We start from the raw sequence: 24,351 nt of genomic DNA, 5'->3' as shown, positions 1-24,351 counted from the left end.
CGTGTATATTTGATTGTTGGTAAGGGCTGCTTTTAGTTAAGCCCCTCGCAACATGCGTCCATTGAACGAGCATCTACCAGCTATTTAACTGTCCAAATATCCGGGCGGATGAAAATAAGCAGTCGTTTACTGGAATTCCTACTCTTCAACTGCACTGGCTACTTTTACCCGTCTACTTATAGTCACACTTTTACTGCCTGTCGCACTGCCTGATTTTGCCATTCTCGTGCTGCTTGGGACATTGTAAGTCGATAGCCGTAACCGCCTCTTCATCTCGCTACTTTCTTTACTGCTTCATCGTTTTCTTGCAGCTGAGTTGCTTAAGAATAAGCCAACCAATGATTTTCGACGACAATATCCATGCCAGAGCAACATTGTTCTTTTTTCGGATAATGAAGTGGAAAAATAATAACTTTTTATGAGGCTTCTTGTGGCTGTTCAATACATGTTACCTCCTACCTTACTCTTGTTTCGCTTGCTGCTTTTTGAGTTCGAAGTGGCCACCCACATTTCATTTGTGTAAGCTTCTTAGTCATTTTTGCAGATACGTACCATATAAGTATATGTATTACACCCTTTTGACATTCGATATCCAATTTTTGATTACTTTCATTATCTCCATTAATGTATTGATGTGCACAAGTAAATATAATATAATACAATATTTTCAGTCAGTTGAAAGATGAGGTGCACTCGTTTTTGATCCTATACAAAACTGCTTACATGTGGCCTCATCTGAGTTTAGGTTTTCAGTAGTTTTCTGTTTAATAGAAAAGAGACTGGCGCAATTCAGACAGACTACCGTTGTACAAAAATGTAAATGCCGTTAAATAGGCGTATCCTTCTCGCAATACGCGTTGTACTATTTTCAGTTTTGTGAGAAATTTAGAAAGCGTACGTTTTTTTTTTGTAAAATGAGCCCCGCGTATAAAAGACGCTTTCAAGCAATCTTCCTATGTGCGCATCCTAACGGTCTAAAAATGTCACGCGCATCTGCAGCAAATTATTTGAAAAAGTGAAGGCGTTCATAATTAAATAGATGCAACTGTATACCAAGGTTAAGGGGTTTGGGGTAGTCAGAGGCCCGAAAAAATTATGATTTTCAATAATTTTTTTTGCTAGTCAATTGCTTTATTTTACACAAATAAAAAAATTACAGTAATACATCATGTTTCGGCTTGACTTTAGCAATATTTAAAAAAAATATCAATAATTGTAAAAGTTATCGCTGTTTGTGTGGGGCCCGTTTCTCCAGAAGTCACTCGTGGTGGCCATCACAAGTGCTCATCTATAATCAATCGGACAAGAGAAATTAGTTTTATTAATAGATAATCTTGTGCCTGATCAAAGCTTTTTTTTTTTAAATTAACAATATTACGGCCTCAGGAATATTTTTCAGATTTTAGAGAAAAAAAACCGACAATTATTTATTTAAGAAAAACGGAAATTTTTGAAAAAAAAAAGAATCCTTCGATTAGGTACGAGTTTTTTATTTTTTTCGAAAGCAGTATAAATTTTATTGAAATGTACAAAGTGTTTTTTAAGGTGCAATGATTACCATTTCAAAAAACATAGTTTTGCTAAAAACGCATTTAAAGTTTTGCTATCGTTTTATGAGCGCCCGAGCGCCTTTTGTTAATTGTTGAATAACTCGAAAAGTATTTGTCGGATTCACTTCAAAATTTCACACAATATTTTTAAGATATAATATTTTAAGGAAATGCAAAAACAAAAATTTTGAAAATTCTGACTACCCCTAACCCTTTAAAAACGTTAACAACTTCACACGACGAGACCCAAAAAAAAGTCGGTCCTGGTGTACTGCTGATCATCGGCAACTTTAACGAACTGAAATTTAGCCGTTATTTATGTTTACCGCCGTACTATAGGTAGGTAGGTAGGTTAGATGGCAAGAGTACCTCAGGTACACCACAAGTAGTACTAACGTTTTGATACCATAATATGGACCTCCTGCGAAAAAAAAAAATTAGGGAAGAAAAAAACCGTCTACAGCCATCCAGTGCTATTGATGTAGTGGAGGAGAGAAAAGGGATCTAGGCTGGAGAATTTCTTCAAGCCATCCCCAAAGGGCACGCTAAGGAATCTCAAGCGCTTAGCTGCCAGAACCGGACATTTGCAGAGGAAGTATTCAACAGTCTCTTTCTTTGCAGGATCCCCACAGCTTCTGCAATAGGGGTTGTACGCAATTGCAAGCTTCTCCGCATGAGTACCGATCACCCAGTGACCAGTGAAAACCGCAATGAGTTTGGAAATTAAATAGCGGGGGATTCCCATCACCTTAAGTGTTCTGTTTTTATCGTATTGGGGCCATAGTGTTTTCGAAACAGCACACGATGAGACAGACCTCCATCTGTCTTGCGTTTTTGTTAGAAAGAAATTGTGTAGTTTCCCTTTAACAATGGCCAAGGGGATACCGATGTCTGAGAAGGGGACAGCTGCAACCGGTTCTGCCGACCCTTTCCTGGCAAGCTCATCGGCAATTTCATTTCCCTCTATATTCCTGTGCCCAGGAACCCAAATAAGAAATACTATAATCAATATATACCTATAATATACTAAATTACTATAATATACACAAAGTTCCATTCTTACTTGGCTTTTGAGAACTATGAAAAATTTTGGGAAAATTCAGCAATTTCATTATTCTTCGGCTAACATTTTATTTGGTAAAATACAATTTATTGAGTCAATGGCCGTAAACAATATCGAGAAGATGGTCACCAATTCCAATGACGCATACTTCGGCGCTCTTTTCAGCATTTTTCGCGAAATTTTAAGTGTTTGAAGTTTATTAGTGGACACCTTTCCCTTCAAGTATCTAGTTCCACAGGAAAAGGTGCAACGCTGTGGAATCGGTGAACGAAAAGGCTAGTCAAATCAACTGGTTTTGCAGATGAGCCAATGAATAATTAACCATAAAGTGGTTTTCGGTATGTTTAATCGCGGCGAGCAATGGCGCAACAAGGTCCAGCCGGTACTTTTTATTTGCCATTTTCGGCTTCTAACAATCTCATGATATTCGGGATGTACCTGCAAGGTACATGAAATTAGGAGGGCCGCTCAAATTTAGGAAAAAAATTTAAAAATTTTAGTTTTTTTTGTCTTATTTTACAATATTTTTTTGTATTAATTTTGCAGAGAAGAAGAAGAGAAATTAAAAGAATAGTATCGATCTGTAAACATTTTATACAAAATTAACGGAAAAGTGCATTTTTTTTTTCAAAACATATTGAATGATAATTTCCAAAGCGCTGGGTAAATATTAAAGAAATAAAAAATAAAAATATAAGTGACTCATTTTTTTGGCCGTGTCTCAAAATGCTACCCCAATCAAGAAAAAACATTTTTTTGTACGTTCCTAGTGTACATGTGTTCTTCCATTTCATTTTATCCAAACATTCGTACATAGCGCAATTATGTGCATATTTCGATTTCCATTCAATTTTCTATCCCTTTTGACAGAACTTTAATAGGATTATAAAATTGCTACTTAAGTAATGCGGATTCAATACAATAATACCATATTTTTTACATGTTTATGTGCATACAGTTAGGACGACTTTAGAAAGTAACTAATATTTCACTCAAATATTAATGTGGTCAGTGTTGGAAGTAATCAGAGGTCGGAGCCGCTTAGTTAGCTATTCATTAATCCTTAGCAAAAATTGGTCTCTCTGTCTTGGGTACTAAGCTTACCTAAAAAGCAATGAGATACAATGAAGTGTTGTTGTACTTAGGAGAGAGAACTTCAAGGATCCTCATCCAACTTCACATTCTAATAATCAGATTTCTTGAAAAAGCCGGGTATTTCGATAAGTTAAATAGATGCACTGCATGACCGCTTTGACTTCGCTTCGTTTTCTTAATCAGTTCCCTGCACGAAATGAACGAACAATTAGGCACTCGCCTGGGCGGTGAAGATATCGCTGATGTGACAGAAGGCATCAGAGAATGTTTACAAGCATCGACGAGACAACGCTGCACATAATTTGGCATGATTACACTATCGGTGTGTCGAATTTCACTTCAAAAGCTGAAGATCTTCCCTTACAAATGCATAGCATTACTAATTGTTGTCTGCTCACCTTCAATCGAGGTTTACTTGCTCCCATGCTATGTGTTACAGTCTGTGTCAGAAAAAAGGAATCACGATTATTCATTAAGTGTAGAAGATATATATTTAAACCTTTTTTTACATGAAAGTATGTACAAAACTACGTGTCGCAATTACTCAATAAGCCGAGTAGTCTCCATTGTTGTTGAGTATAGCCTGGAATCTTCTCGGCATGCTTTGCTCGTCGACAAAGGCGACCATATTTTGCGAACTTGATGCATGAGGTGCTTTAAATCAGTGACTGGCTTTCCGGCAAGATGCGCTTTCCTAATTTCCTACACATTTTCAATGGAGTTGGCGTCTGGGAACTGAGAAGGCCAGTCAAATAGCCTTCCTCCTTGTCGGAAAAATAAACGTTTACTGCCTGCCTTGAGCTGTTGTGCGTCAGGAAAATTTTTTTTCCACGCAGATGTTTCTTTAAATTTGGGAACAAAACGAAATCAGCAACGGATCAGATCTGGGCTATAAGGTGGGTGAGTGATTTTTTTGAAGCCGCAATCTCGAGCAGCGGCTTTCGAAAAACGCGTGTTTGAACCAAGGCATTGTTGTGATGAAGCAACACAGTCGTAATCAATTTTCCCTCTCCACTTTTTCTTTAAGAGCTTCCTCTGAAGCCCTTTTCGGTGTACGCAATAAAAAAATTAATTTTAATGGGGTCTGAACCCTTCTTATACCACGTCCTAAAATGTGGGTTACTTCCGGACTCAGAGAGATGAACGCATTTTTCTCATCTTTAGTACAAATACGATCGAAAATATTTCTTGAATTTTCCCGCAGAGCTCCAAACGCTCCACAGCATTCCACTCACGCTTGATTTTTTGTTTTGTTTTTTGGAGGTGCCGTGAGTATTCTCGCTCCCCACCTTGCACTCGCTTTTGAGAAATTAAGATGATCTTAAAGAAGAATGGGTTAGTCTTATCTGATAATAATTTAGCCTTTAATCGTCCTCTAGTACAAATATCGCAATTTTTTTACATTTTCTGCTGTAGGGCCGATAACGGAACCGGTTGAGCGAGAGTTATCTTGAAGATCCTTTTAATTAATTTCACTACTTTTCAATTGTTAATAACAAAGCTGTAAACAGCCACCGTTTGTAACAAAATGTTTTTTAACACATACTCAGATTCGGTACCCGCGCTAATAGTCTGATTTGACATTTATATTTGCCGAGTACTAACCGATAGAAAATGATTATATTATATTTTTATCCTTTCTTAAGACTCCTAAGGACATGTATGTTTAGCTGAAGGCAATATTTTCTATATATATTTACGTTCTACGTATATTTACCGCCACCAAAATTCTAATACATAGATTCCACGTACCATGAGCTCAGTGCCGCTGTAACCAAGAATGTTTATTTGTTTCATAATGTCCGAATATTCCTGGTTCGATGTTATCAAACCTGCGTCACGCAAAGGTGAATACATATATCCGTTCCGGCGATAGTCAATTCTACGTTACCGGAGTGACCCGGATATATGTATATCCGACTAAGGACGGTCACTCCAACAGCTTTACCGAAATATTTATGGCAAATGTTTATGCTGTTGAAACAACAACATATCCGAGTATAAATCTTTCTATAAGGCAGTCCCGTACGCATTGCAGTGGAAGCTTGGCTTGCTCAACTTTAATGGATATACTATATGACCAAGTCTGTTATTTTTATATCACTCGTTTGCTGAAAAGGTGTTTTATGCGGAAATGGAATATACAGAAATAATCACTGGTATTCGTTTTATATAAGGTGTTTTTCTAAGAGCTTTACACTTAAAATAATAATATAAAACAGAAGTATTTTTGGAATATTGGTGTTTTTTTTTTTTTTTTGAGCAAAAATTCATTCGATAGCGCTCGCCATGCACCTTAACGGTCATTTCGGTCATTGCGGAACAAATAAGGAGCGATGATGCCGCCAGTACCCTATGAGCTTTGCGAATAGTTTATTTATTTATTATTACTTTTTTTTCAAAGTAAATTTCCACAATTTGGAAGCATTGTTCTGGCGTTAAACGTCTAACGATGACTTGCCAAAACTTGCATTACTGAACAGAAATCTCAACACAGTTTGCCTTTCGCAGCTGAAACTATCTTAGTTGTCGATGCCAGTAGTTCTCCTGCAGCTAAAAAATACATACAAAATGTATCTTCTCATTTGAGCAAAATGTTTTTGGTTATTTTTACTTAGAAAGATAGTTAAAATAGAAGTTTTAAAAGCAATTTCCTTCATATTTTTTTATATGACGTTTTTCCAGCAAACACGTGTTATTTTCATTGCGGAGGAATGCGAGTATGCTTGGCTTATTAATGTCAAACAATGAACCCAATATCTAAAAAAAGTAATTGGTAGGATGTCAGGGATAATTAAAAGTTCACGCGCCTCTTCAATTTTCCAATAAAAACTAATAAATACATAATACATGTAAAAAGTAGCTATAATTACAATTAATAACTTTCTATCAACCAGTTATTGATTACTATGTGTTTTCCCCTATAATTATCATTATACAAGAAAAGTTCGAATTTTGATTTGTTAATTTTTTTTTTTTGTTTTTGATGCCTTTTAACACAAATTAGCACTAACAACTTAATTATGAGAAACATATTGTGGTAGCAATTACCAGATTACCAATCGTGGTCAATTTATAAAATTATATTGATTGAAAAATTTGTTTAAAAAATGTGAATGAGATAGTTAAATATAAAATGAGTTGAATGTCTATATAGTCATCTTGTTTCAAATTTTTTTCGTTCTTTTTTTTTTACTTATAAGTGAAAAGTATGCACGCCAATATTGAATTTACTATTGTGATTAAATTAAACGCTCCAATTAGTGGCAACTGAGTAACTGCAACTGCATATTGACATACATATTTATACATACTCGTGCATACATATACATACATATTAATTATAAAATTGTTAAACGATATAGTTGCGGAATACTTCAGAGCTGGTGGAATTTGCAATACATGAAATAATTCATATACGAATATGTAAAGGGGAAAACTATTTGGCGCTGATTAACGAGTGAAGTGCACATTACAAACATGTCTCTCTTTAAATTTTCCATTATTATACCACGAATATGTTGCATTTCAAACAATTCACAATCAGTCAAACACTAACTTAATCACTACTTAATTAAATCAGCTACGTGTGAATGCACAATGAGCATTTTCTCCACAAATGAATAATGACAAAAAGAAAATGCATTTACAATTACAACCAAATGAAGTTTGAAGAATAACGTGTCACAATTTTGCTTTAATGCCTGCTTATGTTGATGATTTCGTAGTCAGGCAATGCATTTCTAAAAAGTTACTCATACGCCATGCAGCACGACGCGCGCTGACTACATATTCAAGCTTATTTTCTGATTTAATGAAAGTGCAGATCTCTTATTTAAATATGCATATCAAAAATTAGACAAATATAATCACTGAATGCCACGCTTTATAACAAACAAGCAAATAACTGCAAAGGAAAACAATTAGTATATGAGTTAGAAAGTACTAAGTAAAGACGTGTCTAAGTAGGGGCGGAAACGAAACGGGGCCTCAAAATCGATTTTAGAGCTATGCTCCAGTGTACCTTCTTTGTTAGAATTGTATGTAAAATCTACTTAAACGTAAGCAGAACCACATCTAATTACTGCCACGTCTCTTCTATACTCATCCTTTTTGGACCGAGCTCCTCTTCCTATTTCTGGCATGCGTCTTGATTTTGGTCCACAAATGGAGGTACCTACAGCTTTAAACCGACTCTGCATGCCAGGTATTTTTATGAGGAGCTTTTTCATGGCGGAAATACACTCGACAGTTTGCCACTACCTGCCGAGGGGCGACCGCTATTAGAAAAAAACTCGGTGTTTCACGGAGATTCAAACCTACTTATCCAAATGATAGTCACGCACCAACCCACTCGGCTACGGCGGCCGCATACATACCATAAAATTACAAAAAAAAAAATATACAAAATTAAAAGAACTTAAAAAATAAATATGTTAAAATTATGAAATTTTAAAAATTACGTTCCTAGATAAAATGTTAGTCCGTTTCGAGACCGAATTTTTAATGTCATCCCATAACGGCTGTGGAGCAGCATATATCCTGAGTTGCATTCAAATATCTTATCCGATCGAACCGACAGACATGGCTGAATAGATTTCTTTCATCATTTTGTATATTCCTAGTTCACATATGTTTGTATACATCTATTCCGATTTCTCTAGACAATAACCAACAACCGTACACTGGCGTATACAAATTTTAAACGAGAAAGAACCAGCACACCTCACAGGCCCGACAAAACTACTTACTAAAGAATAATAAATTGAAAGTAAAAGCAGGAAGTACGAAAATAAGTAAAAAAACAAAAACATGTTGAAAGTCTGCTTAGTAAACTGCCGCTGCTGTTTGCATCATTGAACTTCCTCCTTTGTTTAAAGACAAACAACCGGCGGCAACAGCAGCCGCAGAGTAGCGCATTCTCGTGCAACTTGCAGCAGTCAACAATTGTTATGAACATCAAAAAAATTGCCAGCGCTCTTCATTTTCCTGTCTCATATATTCGCACAACTGCGGTGACTATTTCCTCCGATGTGTCAACGCTGCAAAAAAATATTTGCAAACAAAAAGAGCGAACAAGGCCAGAGGGAAATATGAATAGGTGCAGCTCGTAGTATTAAAAATAAAAATTTTACATTTAAAAACTTTGCAAACTGCATATAAATAAAACTCCCTTTAAAGCCTTTGGCGGAAAAGTAGTTTTGTCGCAGCAAATCACACATTGCCACAAATAAATAAAAACTTACACGTGCTCGTACAAGTTACTTTTAAAAACTCTCGCGCCCATAAAAAAGGCAGTCAACTTGCAATATTCTTTGATCAATTCGACTGCTGCTATGATAAATATTTCACATATTAAATATGTAAATTTCAACTGCGCATAATTTCAAATTCACTTTATCAGAAGCAATGCTGCCAACAAATGATGCCACGAACACGCGTAGACGACAACAATCACGCAAACAGACGTACCACAGTCCCACCCTGAGCCATTCAAAGTCTAGAAGTTTGTGCTCATTGATATAGAAAACAACCGTAACGAGTTAAAGTTGGCAGGCGCTCAAGTTTTTCGCGTTTTGTGTGTAGGAATATGCACTCACTTTTCCGTTATACACTGTGGAGCAAAAATGAAAAGATAAATATATATAATGAATAATAAATGGCTTCTTAGAGTTAATAAACAAAATCTCGAATAATTATAGTTTTAATAATACTTAGCTGCTTGCTCCCATTCGGTTAAAATTTACTTTTCTTAACTTTTTTCTTTCATGGCATTTATCGTAAAACGCATTATTTATGCTGTTAAATTTGCGAATTTAAAGTAATAGAAAATGAGTAACTCTGCTGAATATTTAATGAATATGGGAAGGTTTGCTTAAAAATTTCTCCTTGTTTAATTTTGAGCATTTATTAAAGTAAAGTACGTGCAGTTCAATTGTCCAAAAGAATCTTTAAGATTGCCATTATTTTCTTCCTTATCTCAGGGAATTTTTGAATTCCTTAGTGAAAAATAATCTGAGTTTTAAGCCACATTCAGTAATTCATGAAGTGAACGACTTTTTTCTGTCCTCGAAAGGACGAAAAGGCGACCATCTAAACCCACTTGGCTTCCCTCTACCTCGAAAAAAAAACCGTAGCTACTATCCTTATTGAAACTTCAGCATCCCTAACAAGAAATATAGTGGTGTTCTGTGAAAATGAATCACCCCATCAGAATATTTATAAATTTTGCAAATGGCAACGTACATCAATCATATTTGACTCTTATAAACTAGGCAGCTGCAGTATACAAAACACACAAGCAATGGAGTGCGTAAAGGTCAAAATAGAGATTTCTATCACTGAAATATTTTCTTTTTGCTAAAAGAGTTATTCAAAAACAAAATTGGATGAATAGTTTTGCGCCAGCTTGCACATATATATGCCATGGAGTTTCGCGCACAAATTGTTTTTCACATATATTAAAAAAAATATGTACGACATGCTGACACCTGCAGAGAAGATCCTTAACTCCTAAATATGCTGGAGTAATAAAGATAGAGCGATGAAATTTAAGTTGGTAATAGTGCGTAGAATAGTTCACAAAATATATTTTTGTTAATGGATTTCAATGAAAATCGTCAGAGATACTTAAGGATAAAATCTTTAAAATGCTTTTTGAAATTTTTTACCATGGAGTAACTATGTGCAAAGAAATTCTTAGGATTTCGAGCACTGTCCTCTTTAGTTGTTAGCGCCTAATCTAAGTTTCGTGCAGTAACTTCTTATACAAATAATTAGCACCTACACCCTCTATTGGGTGTTTGGCCGCGCTCCTCTTCCTATTTGTGGCGTGCGTCTTGGTGTTTTTCCACAAATCTAGGGATCTACAGCTTTATACCGCCCCCGAACGACAGATGGTTTTTATGAGGTGCTTTTGACAGAAATGCATCGGAGGTTTGTCATTGCCTGCCGACCAGCGTCTACTATTACAAAAACTTTTTCTGTCATGTGGTATTGCGTGCCCGGGGTTTCGAACCCGTGAACTTCCGAATGGTAGTCACGCGCTAACTCATTCACCTTTATACACTTAGATTTTGACGAACCATCGACAGTAATAGAAATACCAACCATCCAAAAAACAAAATTACCTGGGCGAAGCGCAGGACTGCAATTAGAGAATTTTAGGCAGCGGTTCGAAATATTTGCGTAAAATGAATAGGAGCGCACCAGCACTTAAAACTCTAAATCGGTAAATTGCAGATGAACTCGTGTTTATTAAATACCAGAGAGGACTTACTCGTTATCAATAAACTTTTTTCTTATATTTTTCTAATTTTTCAATATTTGTAATAGGACTATGAATAAGTTTGTTTGGAAATGTGGATCGATGGAATAATAATCAAGTTACGCCATCTGTTGTAAAGCCGCAAGGAACTTATTCATAGTCCTATTAATATATATGCCATGAATAATATTTGTTTGGCTGCATCCCAAGCATTTTCAGCATTTTCGTGAACTGTAACCATTCACTTTTGCTCCATAGTGTTTACAGCAAACAAAAAACTGGCTAACCGCACAAAAATTCAGATTTAACTCTGTAAAATTGCCAAAAGCCATATCGATGTACGAGTATTTCAAAGATTATGCAAATTCCATAGATAATCGCTTCTGCTCACTGTTGGAGACATTCGATAATATTATATTTATGTAGTTTTTTAATAATTTTCCTTGCGCACTGATATGAGTTGTGATCTTTTTTTTTTGTAGCAATTGCGATATGTGACTGAGTTTGGGCTTATGTATGTGCATTTGCTCCCAGAGCTCCCCTTCAGGAGTCATAATCGTGTTACATATCTGGCTGTAAAACATTCAGTGAATCGGTCAAATGGGGCAGTGAAGTGTAACTAGTTGCCGTCCTGCAAGTTTCGAGCTATGAAAGTAGTTTGTGCCAAGATACATAAATAAAGGCTAAGGTGCCCCAACAAAAACTTAGTTCCAAATAAACTCTATTTCCCAACCATCGTAAAATCATTATTCGGTCTTTCCTATCGCAGAACATAAACCAAAATAATTCTGACTAAGGTCAACTCCAAACATGGCCGTTTGAAATGGCTTCTTTCAGGTGGCGAATTCTGGTGATGCGTAGGCCTTCACTGCTTTATAGAATATAGTAAAACGGCTTTGCCTTACATCCTCGTGCTGTGAAGAGGAGAGCGATGGTGAAAGGATTATTTTTAGCTTGCTGACACCAGGATGGTGTCGTTTTATGATTGATTATATCTTCGGAGCTGGAATCGTTTCGAAAACAGATCACTTTCAACTGCCTCTCGGGTGTGCTGCCTTAGCAGTCTACTGTTGTCCTAATCACGAAATTTATGACTTTAAAAGAGTACTTCAATGGAATTAATGAAAGAGACTCGGTTAAATGTATAATGTTCCTAGAAGAAGGCCATTGTCACCGAGAGGGATCGGGCGTGCCATCCATTCTACCGAATTCTCGTGTTCAAAACTCACTGAAACTCCGTGAAACACCAAATAGTAGACAAGCTTTTTCTAAAAGCGGACACCGCTCGGCAGGTAATGGCAAAACCCTAAGTATATTTCGGTCAAAAACAAAGCTGCTCACAAAAAACCATCTACCGTTCGGAGGCGGCTCAAACTGTAAGTACCTCCATTTGTGGTCAACATTAAGACGTTTTGGAGGAGGATATCGGCCAAACACCTATCAAAGGATATAATCTCAGTTCCTAGAAGAAGATGATACTTCGTTTGCAGATTTACAGATTTGCATGTCCAATCCTTGACCGAATAAAGTTTTCCGAGAGGACGACCTTCATAGGTACTGATCCCATGGGCGTCTTTCGAGTGGACCTTCTTCATTCTGCGAAAGCGGCGCTCCGTCTAGTTGAGCTTTAGAAATTTTGAGAACATGCAGGTGAGCGATTTCGTCAGCAATGATATACGCCAATCTGAGATGCTTGTTTGACAGGATAGAGAAACTTTGCCGAAGTAAATTCAATGGGCAAACGTTTAAGAGCCTGTTACTCTGTAGTGCTCCTAATCTCTAAAAAAGCAAAATAGTCGGAGGAATACTTGACTCCCGGTTGTTTTATAAGAGAGTACTCAAAAGCACTGTGACAAATAGCACGAAATGAGTATCTTAATATTGAAGAGCCGTATACAATCGATGGTTTTTGGTTAACACTGAAACCCAATAAAAAGAGCTACTTAATACTGATGTGCAAAATGTCGTTGAACTATGTAAATAACTCTTTCGGAATTGGGAAGAGTTTCTCTAATAATTATAGTTCGTGTCATGTTAGAATTTCGTGAATAGTTGGAATTTGGAAGGCATGTGTGCGCTTTACTGCCTCGTAGACCTACTGCAATGAATGAAGATTCAGCAGCAGCGCTGGCTAGGTTTTATCATACGAATGTATGTATACAAATACACCAACCCTGAAAGTACTCGAAGCGTTACCTGCTATTGGAGGCAGAGAAAAGAACCAGAGGGCTCTTCTGTTCTTGAAAAACCAAGCGAAGAAGGATATGGTTTCATTTGGGGTGACTGTCGTGGTTTGTTGAGCCCGGTGATGCTTGCTTAGTCCATTATTGCGCCACTCACTTAAAAATATACCCAGTATTCTTTACATGGAAGAAAACACCTAACACCCCACACCAAACAAAAATTGCGAAAAATCAATGCAGTTTTTAAGCTACTCGAAACTTCTACTTTATTACACTAAAGCTCAATGGACTATAAAATTACGGCCTTTTTCATTGGTTACACTTCGAGTACCGCACCCTGTAAAGCTCAAATAAGGATTTCCATCACTCAATGTAATTTTTTTATTTAGTATAAAAGTTATTCAAAAACAAAGTTGGATGATTAAGTTTGTGCCACCTTGTACGATGCCAGAATAAGTTAAATTTGTCATTGGTTTTCAAATGTGCAATTGCCAAACCGTGAAAAATTAATCCATACTTACATAACATACACACACACATCGTATGCATTGGAAATGTACATATGTGTATATGATATTTCAAGCAGAAAACTGAAGAAGTGTCCAAAACACACATACACATATACATATATTTATTAGAGGCACATATACTAAAGCTGAAGCAAACTGTATGTATTCGGTACTGAGTAACGGGTGCGCTCTCTAGTACCGAGTAACGAAACGTTACACACGAATATATTCCGTTACTCAGTTCACGTAGGTAATAAGTTTATTCCGTGAATGTTGGCTCTAGTACAAATTTGAAAAAGCATCTCATGAAGAAACACAGACCAACATGTGAAACCATCATTCTGTGCCCGAATCAAATGCGCTAGCCCTGGAAGGTCCTATACCACCAACTTCAATAAGCGCAGAGTCTAATCCTGAAACTAATCTTGTGATTAAAACAAATGAAACCAATTCGAAACAGACTTATTTAAATGCCTTTATTAAACTGTCCAATAGGTGTAGTAAGAGGAAAAAGAATTAATGAATTAATTTTTAAAATGATAGTTAAAGACATTCAGCCTTTTTCTGTAGTTGAAGACGCGGGTTTTAAAGATCTTATTAATTACTTCACCTTCTACCTTCAAGATATATATTAAACAATACTTTGTTGGATTCTTACTACTCCGAAGTCCAAAAAAAATTAAAACTAGAATTGGAGCGTGCTAAATATGTATCGATTACCACCGATGGCTGGACTTCAAGAGCAACAACTTGTTACCAAGCTGTAACAGTCCATTATTTATTAAATTGGGAGATTAAGTCTGCGATACGAGGATGTTTTGAATGCCATGAGTGACATACGACCGAATACATCAAAAATGAGTTGCATAAGTTGCTCTGCTATTGGGACATACAAAATAAAATATTTGTCTGCGTTACAGATAATGCAGCGAACATGAAGGCTGCTATACGATTGACAAATTATGAGCATTTACCGTGTTTTGCTCATACTCTTAATACTCTGATAAAAAAAATAAAAACTATTGTGGAACATTTCCACAAGAGTCCAATAGCTACCAAAAAGCTAATTGCCATGCAGGAGTACCTGAGGCCTAATTAAAAACCATTAAAGCTTAAAATGGACGTGTGACCAGATGTAACAGTACCCTAGATATGATTGAGAGGATTTATTCACTTCAAGAAACTGTAGAAGCGTCTCTTGGAATCTTACACAACCCAGTAGAAAATCTTTCAGAAGGCGAATGGCAGACGCTTCCAGAAATAATAAAAAATCTGAAGCCATGCAAAAAATTCTCTGAAGAAATGTCTTCAGAAAAATAGGTGACTGTTTCAATGGTCCTGGCTTCGACGGAAGGTATGACCAGAATTTTGGTTAGTTTAACTACGAATATAATAACAGATACAGGAAAGAAAGTAGGTTTAAGAATTGTTACAGGCACCCTGTGTTATCTAAAGCAGCACTTTAGTCCCGCGTTTTAAGAAGCTGGCATTTGGGTTTGATTTATCAAGTTATGAGTCTGCGAAAGATGCATTGAAAACTGAGCTGCAAAACGAGTTCAACTTTCATCAGCAATCTATAGAACCTACTGAATCAACTACTAGCAACGCTGTGGCGACGTTAGTGTCAGCTTCAAACTCTGTAGTTAACAGCAGTATTATTACTATGAGGCAATATTTAGAGGAACGAATTATATCTCGAAATGAGTGTCCTTTGAAATGGTGGCAAGCACGGACAATTCTATACCCGGAGCTCTCGAGCTTGGCTGATAAATATTTATCAGTTATGGCTTCTTCTGTACCATCTGAAAGGACTTTTTCGAAATCGGGCCAAATATTAAGCGAGAAGCGCAGCTCTATTCAGCCAAAGAGAATGAAAAAATTTATTTCTTAATATGAACCAAAGATTCTTGCAATAATTTTTTTTAATATATTAATAATTTAGTTTATCAAAAATATTTTTTGTTTTGCCTAAAATATGTTTTTATTTAATGTTTAATTTCAGTTCAGGAACGAAAGATTTTTGTTATTTAAATGTTATTGTCAATAAATCATTTTTGACACCTATTTGTTGCTTTGTCATTATAATTTAGGAGATTCTGCCAATACTTCATTTGCAGTTCTACACTTTCTTGTGACGTCGCAACGTCATACTATACGCGTACCATACGATACAACAAATTCGATTCGTTACATTATGGATAAGGTATCAAAAGTACCGAGTAACGTAACGATACGATAGTAACGAGTACTCATCGTTATAGTAACAAACAGTTTGCTTTTTTCGTTACTTTTACACCTCTAACATATACATAATAGGTACACACATTTCTAAACATGCACATATTTACATATCTCTAAAAAGCAAAGAAATAAGAAATATATTTTTGTTAAGAGTGAATATCAGTCAATGATAGAAGTTATTACAAATGTATGTAATGTTATTACAAATGTATGTAAATTTCGATAAGCGGATTTTATCATTATACAATTGCAATTTCGTTATAACTGTGCGTTGCGAGTATTCTCTTACTCAGCGCCGGTAAATGGAATGGAAGTAACGATTTGTCACTGTTGGCTTATTTAATTCCAAAGAAGCCACACTAAGGCAACATAAATACATTAGTAGATGAACATACATACATACATACTTACATAATAAATATTGTAGATGGTGGCGTTGTGTGTAAAGTAGATGATGAGTATGTGACCGTATTTCACGTGCGTACCCAGTAGAAATGGGAATCGTCGTTCGAGTATTCCTTGAGTACTACGATGCGAACAATAAGAGGGCACAAAAAAATACAATTAACCTCTAATAGTAGTAAAGAGTTGGTAAATAAAAACCTTCATTGAACACTTAAACGAGCAATAAGGACTACTCCTAGAAGAAACAACCCGTGAAACGCCTAAACGCGTAAGAAGAAACTACTGAGACAAGTCCATTTATTTATAGATAATATCCTAATCTATGGATAAGTTCGTGCGGTTTTACAACAGATGGCGTAACTTGATTATTATTCCATCGATCCACATTTCCAAACATTCATTGGAGAGCTACTGTCGTAAGGCACAAACGTCAGTATAAGTTTTTTATTTGAAGCGTAAACAACAATATTTTTACCACACTTGAAAATGTCGAATTTCGTGCCAAATAATGTGTTTTTGCGGGGAATTCTTTAATATGAAGAAAAAAGCAGCCGAAAGTCATCGTATCTTGGTGGAAGTTTATGGTGAGCATGCTCTAGCTGAGCGAACGTGCCAGAAGTGGTTTGCACGCTTTAAAAGTGGTGATTTTGGCCGCGCCGCCAAAGTTCATGGATACCGAATTGGAGGAATTGCTCGATCAAGATCCGGCTCAAACGCAAGAAGAGGTTGCAAAAACTTTGGGAGTTGATCAATCAACCATTTCCAAACGTTTAAAAGCCATGGGAATGATCCGAAATTCAAATTTCGAAAAAAAACCGCACGAACTTATTCATAGACCTATTATATTATTAAATTAGCTTATGCAATACTAAGTATCCGCCGCCGTAGCCGAATGGGTTGGTGCGTGAAAAACCAAAATGAAGAACAAGCTTTTTCTCTGAGCGGTCGCCCCTCGGCAGGCAATAGCAAACCTCGGAGTGTATTACTGCCTTGAAAAGGCTCCTCATAAAAAATATCTGTCGTTGGGAGTCGGCTTGAAACTGTAGATCCCTCCATTTGTGGAGCAACATTAGCACGCACGCCCCAAATAGGAGGAGTAGCTCGGCCAAACACCCAGAAAGACTGTACGCGCCAATTATATATATATAAAATTTTAATGTATAAAATTTTTAAGTTTTTCTTTAAACCACCGATTTTGCCTTATAAAAAATAATCTTAAAGCTTTTTTTTATAATCTACAAAAATAAATCTTTGGAAACTTCTGAGAGAGTGCAACATTTTTTAAACAAAAATTAAAAAAAAGCTCAATAATATACTAATATTTCTTACCAAAAAGGAACTTATTCGACAGGTGAAATTTTTTGTGAAGACAAAGTTGAGTTGCATGCCTCTTTGGCAAATACTTACAAAGATGATAATGGCTAGGTGGCTGATTTGAATTATACAGCGAATGCTATAGAACGTCCTGCTCTGAGCTTAACGATAGCCAGGCGTAGTCTTGATGGATCGCAGCAATCTTTCTGTTCTCCAATTCTGCTGTTAATGAATATTTTAAAGTCCGAATTAAACTCTTGGCCTGATAGGAGTCGCTGGTAGTGCAGGATCCCTTTTCAATCCCACGAACCTTACAGCAAAACTTTCTCTATCGTTAATCCGGACCTAGCGATCATTTGAGCCACTTCTTGTTACCATCTGATTGAAAAATTGGGTCGAGTTAGTTAGGTGAGAACCCCCTTGATAATGGAGGGCCACCTAAAATTTGGATGCCCATTGTGATACCAATATTTTGTGGTTCAACTTCCCCCTCCAATTGGAATATCGTTACATGTATCAAATCTGTCAGACATTCAAACGAGTAACAGTTTAGAGAGCGATGTCACATTTTGGCAAGAACGGGGCAGTGGCAGAGAATGTGTGCAACACTCTCCACCTTCTCCTCGCTCCTGCAGCTGCAACAGAAGTCATTGGAGCGAAATCTCACACGTTCCTCACATATTCCCATTAGGCGCAGTGATGACGCCAACCATGGGTCTAATGGAAGGTCGATCTAGATTGATGCGTCATCTAGTTCCGGGTTCACTCCTTCTAAGACAAACTTGTCTAATTACCTCACAAGCGGCGTCCGTGGTCTATCTACAGGTGGTATACGCCATGTAGACCAACCTGTCCCAATGCTTGCTTGAGGTTAAAGGCATGTCCTCTTACCGAGTAGAGTTGACTGATTTAAGATCAGTTTCCTTCTTTGGCAGCTCCCCCGCAATAAAATTGGCACAGATATAACTGTCTCCTAGAACTCAGACAACGTTCGCGGTGCACCGCTTAGCCAGCTCGTTTAGAATAGAACTGATGGTATTCACTTCATTTCTCTAAAAATATCAAGGCGCACACCACAAATAGCAGAAAGAGCTCGGTCAAACACCAAAGAAAAGGTGTAAGTGCCAATCAAATTTATATATCTGAGTCAATGATCGATTGTGCTGCAACGAACGAGCCCTTAACCTTCAATGCTGCCTCTTTTGTAGATGTTGCCTCAGCTTGAAAGGACTCCCCGTAGTGAGGTAGTCGCAGGCTTAGGTTCAGCAGCAACTCTACTGAGTGGATGCCACTCTCTGACGTACAAACATCGACTTTCTTCTTCAGACTTGCCTTCTGTAAATGTTTCGAAATATTAACTAGCTAACAGTCAGTTTTTCGGCAATGGATTAAGAGCTCACCTAGCGATCCAACTTCACGGTTTACATGGTTTTATAGAAATTTTCAACGCTTGGTTTACCTGATCGTGCCTCTGCTTCGACGCTCACATTACCAGAACGGTATTTATTGACTTTGCTCTTGAGGTCGTTACTGTGTTAGGTCCATGAATAGTACACATGTTTTACGACCTGCTTTGACTTTTCACCTTGATCATTGTAATTCTGAAGAATTTTTCGAATTTTCTACTTTTTACCTTTATTTTGGAACCCTATAGCACACAAACAACCGACTTCATCCAACTGTTTTGTTTTTTTAAAAAGTTGAATGCCACCTTCAATTGCCGCTTAGTATGGTCTAATGCGACTTACCGCACATCGTTAGATATGGCTCACTAAAGATATCTAGCGAAAAATGGTCAGAAGTTATTATCTCACCTCCAAATTCTACCTCTTATCCCATTTTCTGTGCCAGAACGAGTAATAATGGAGTATAAAAAACAACTAATTTCGGCTTTGATTCAAAATCATTTCAAAAGAATTAGACTCTATTCAAACTGCCCAATGACTACTCGTAAGTTTTAAATTGCGTCCTTGAGTTTGGTGTTCACACACATACGATTTAGCTTACGTAATTAGTATTAGAAAACTGAAATGGTTTCGATTTGGTTTACGATTAAAATGGAGAAAACTTAACTTTAGAACTAATTTTATTGGTCTACGAATGACATATGTATAATAGATGTACGGAACTTTCCCAATCATAATCGAGTTTCGATTGCAGCCTGGCTCTGTTCAGAAAAAAATAGAAAGGTAACTTGCTAATTTCTAAAAGCTTAAAGAGGCAGCAGCTATTACTTCTTGCAGCATTAGCAAAATTTAATTCAAAAGTCGTTCGTTGCGTAATGAAATATAATGAGTTTTGTGTATTATCGAATTTGTTTAAATTTACTTTTCATCAACCTTGTTTACCATCATTGTTTTGTTTTTCTCTATTTGACTTTAATGTCTTTAGTTTTTTGTCATTTCGTTTTCGTTTCTCGTTTTCTCATTGAACAGATGCTTTGTTCTTCTCATTAAACAGCCGTTTTGTTATTCTCATTAAACAAACTTCAGGGGGTTGCATAGAGAATATGGCACAAGTTCATTTTCAATGCAATATTAATGGGTGAGTTACAATTAATTATAAAATTGCTGAGATATTCGTAATAGGATAGATACCGATTCGAATATAGTCTTACTCTCTTAGTTCTCGGTTTGGGCGATCAAAACAAATAAATCTGGTTTATTGCTCCGAAATCATTTCAAAAGGAGTACTCTTTACTGCTTGCTTTCGGATATCTGTTTTCGGGTTCAACTGGGTAAATTCAATAAATTTTGCTTTAGCAGCTGCGAATTATCTTTTCCAAGATATTTTATTTAACCAGCGACTTGCACGCATAGCTGATAACTTACGATATTACTAAAAGCCATATTTATGGCTGATTAAAATTGATTGAATAGAAATTTACAACACAAATTATTGTCTGCTAAAACTGTATGGTATTATAATTTTTTTATACTAGTACATACATACACATGTGTCTATTATATTTATGTATGTATTTTCTTTTTTATGTACTAGCTGCCATTGATATTTAACATGGCCTGCTTTGTAAATATTCACTTATTTTCTTGCTTTGCTCATTGCCTTATTTATGTGTGCAGAAGTATCATTGACCTGCCCAGATTTATTATTTTTTATTATTTATTCTCGCACATATTTTACGAGTTAAACCTTAAAGGCTTTAAATCATTTATGTATGTGCATACATATGTGCGCTTAATCCTCAGTTGTACGTACTTGCAATGTTTTTAAATAATATTTTACTACATTTTTCCTTCAACTTCACCATCACACTTTAGGACAACAGCACCTTTTTACTATACATAGTATTTTTCGCTTATTTTTCTACTTTATTTATTTGGTTTTTATCCCAACTCGACATCAAAGTACTTGGCAAATATTTACTCTTTTCTCGAATGCACTTGTCACCAAGCAAAACAACGTCTTTACCGCCAGTCACCACAGCCCAGCTGAGCCAAGTGCTTTGATAATGCGGTGGCATTTGGCATACAAACAACAAACATGCATATGTAGATATATATGTATATAATAGTGTTCATACATACATACATACATACACTATATGCGGCTCGTACATTCTTTTGTGGATAGTGGCATATCGTCGCGGCAAGCGAATATGGAGTAAAGACACCATTCACCACAGAGTTTTGCTGTTGAAAGCATTTTGTGGTGCAGCCACCTTCGGAACTATGAAAAATTGATATCCCTAGCACTTTTTAAAGCATTCCGTAATATTCGTAGTATTCGCTGAAAATGTTTGTCTGTCTTCTTTCACTATTTACACCAGCAGTGCCGTTACTTATGCTTCCGTGTGTGTGTTGTGAGTTTGTAAACATATCTCTTTGGTATTTCTGATGTTTATCCACTTTCAAAGAATGTGAAATTGTGAAGAGATTTTCTACTTTTCAAGGAGTTCTAATGCTATTGATTTGGAAAAAGCTGGTAAATTTTGTTTTTTTTTTTTTTGCTGTAATTTTGAAAAAATGTGAGATTTGTTTGAGTTTACCTAATGTAGTGCATTGAATTATTAACTTGAATCGATTGATACTAAATTGGAATCCATTAGAAGCAGCACTGCTTAAAATATCAAACTGTTCAGAATTGTGAGAAGATTTAACTAAGCTCATTGAAGTATGTACGTATGTATGTATGTATACACGTTCATTGTGTATGTTCATATGTATCTCCGAAGCGAAACTTAAGGAGTCGTAGGTTGATTGATTGATTCTTGTCTTGTTTGAAAAAATTTTAGTGGCTAATACGAAATAGTTGATTGGGACTTGCATAAGTAAACTTAACTTCAGAAATTTTACATTTATGAATATTCGATTTAGATAAAGAAAAACAATTCTGTTTAACTTTCAATATTATTTATTTATTTATTATTATTATGTTTTTTATATTTTTTTTATAACTCTTTTCAAATTTTTTGTATTTTAAAATAAATAATATTTTAGTTCTTTTTGGTTCTTTTTACCTTGGCAGAGGGGCAGTGAAGAATGTAATTTATTATTTTTCTCTATTTCACTTTCAATTTAAAACACTGTATTCCACAAATGGCCTTGAAAATGCTCCTCATAAAAGCCAATTTGCCGGTCGGAGACGGCTTAAAACTATGAGTACACACCACAAATGGGAAAGGGAGCTCGGTCACACACCCAAAGAGGGTGTAAGCACTAATTCAGAGTTTTCAGACAGAGTAACCTGATATGGTGTAGCTTCTTTTACCTGGTGCTGGAAAAGATCGTGCGTGCCGCAGAACTTAATCGCTCAGGTACAATTTTTTATAAGAGCGTACAATTGTTGGCGTATGCCGATGATATTCATATCATCCGCGCTGTTAGTTCTGTCTCACTATTGACAGTTATGATTTCGAGTTTGTAAAAAACTTCGTGTATTTAGGAACCAGCAATAACACCGATAACAAAGTCAGCCTGACGTAGAATCTCTCCTGTCAAGAAGTGCTATTTTAGACTAAGCTGGCAGTTGAGTAGTAAAGTCCTCTCATAACGAACAAAACTCACACTTTATAAGGCTCTCATCAGTTCCGTCCTAACCTATGGCGCAGAAGCCTGGACTATGACAGCATCTGATGAGACGTCCTTGGAGTGTTTGAGAGAAAAATTCTGTGGAAGATTTTTGGACCTTTGCACGTTGGTGACGGCGAGTATTGCATTGCTTTGTTAAACTCGGCCAAAATCGCGTAAGCGGTTATCGCGTCAACCACGAAGAAGACGATTTATTACACTTGCAGAAGAAGATTTATTACTATGCATACTTAGTCTTGCCATAAATTATGTGACAAATTCGCAGAAAAAAATTGTTCCAAGGGTTCAGCGTGGCCCCCATCCAGCCTTCGTAATGGTTTGGCGGGAAGGGTCTTGTAAAGGCGTGACATCTCTTCTTTTCTGCAAAAAAGGAGTTAAGACCAGGGCAAACGTGTATCAGGAGGATATCTTAGGGGACATGGTGAAGCAGTTGAGCAATAATCTCTTGGAGAGCGTTGAATCTTCCAGCAAGACTCCGCTCCAGCCCATAAGGTAAAACCCGCCCAGCATTGGCTAAAAAATAATATTCCTGGGGTATGTGAGAGTTCGGCTATGAGGGAGTCAAGTCCATATCGGAATCCATTGGACTACAGTTTGTGGTTTGGAGAGTCTCAAAGAATCTTTGGTTCGAGGAGCGACGTCAATATCCATAGAAATCGTACGTGGTGCAATAGCTGAAAGGCCGAATCGTATATAATTGAGTAAAAGCAAATAGTGACCATTTCGAATGAAAATTAATTTCTTATTTACATGATAGATTTAAATTAACTTCAGAACTTATGGCAGTACCAAGTATATATTTTATATACATATATGTACATATGTATATGCCTCACAACAGGCTGCACCAAACTGAAAATTATCATAGAATCCTAATGTGACTTTAAATCGCCCTTTAATATGGACCGAAGAAAGGTATGGCTCTCTATAGACATCTAGCGGAAAACTTAGAGCTTTTTCACACAACATATTTTAGTTATAAGTCGTCGCGAAAAAAAATTTAAAGTTACGAATGTTGCTGGAACTATGTATATGTATTTTTGTTAGTAGTTATTCAACTAAATTTATGAACACTTATTTATTAAAAAATGAGGTTCATATTTTATCAAACTAAATTAAATATCTTAGAATATGCACAAAAATATAAAAAACATTTCTTAATTAGTTTTTATCGTACCTTTTCTTGTGATGAAAATTTTCAGTGAAATCTGAAATTGGTTCTTTCAATTGCCATTACTAGAATTTGCTAAAGGCGAAGCATGCTTGAAAATACTCAGCATCTGCACTGCTGCAGCTACATGGTATTGTTTGTACAAAGCTATTCATTACCGCCGATAGGTACTCGTATAAATGTAGAATCAGCTATATACTGCTGGTATTGCGTACATATGTATGTTTGTATGTATTTTTTAATAATTCACTTAGCAACTTTTGGGAACACAGATTTTGCCGCATACTCATCAATTATTTGAATGACTAATTACCAGAGCGTTGCGACAATACATTAAACTCGTATGTCTCTGCATGTTATAGGCGTACATACTACATGCAACAACAATAATTAAACAACAAACTTGTGCTCAAACCATATGCATCAATGAGTTTCACTGAGCGTCAAGATTGATTTAATTGCAAATTAGAACCCACTTAGGGATGTCAAAAGTGCCTATTTG

General features: G+C 36.3%; 1 protein-coding gene across 1 annotated transcript in view; it reads left to right on the top strand.

Moving 5' to 3' along the window:
• Nucleotides 1-24,351, top strand: part of LOC129236832 (protein sidekick) — a 188,636-nt gene that overhangs the window by 36,408 nt on the left and 127,877 nt on the right. The gene's annotated exons all lie outside the window — the stretch shown is intronic.

This window comes from Anastrepha obliqua, chromosome 2, assembly GCF_027943255.1.
Source record: "Anastrepha obliqua isolate idAnaObli1 chromosome 2, idAnaObli1_1.0, whole genome shotgun sequence".
Classification (NCBI taxonomy): Eukaryota; Metazoa; Arthropoda; class Insecta; order Diptera; family Tephritidae; genus Anastrepha; species Anastrepha obliqua.
Note: the sequence above shows the minus strand (reverse complement) of the source record. Positions and strands in the feature narration are given on the sequence as shown.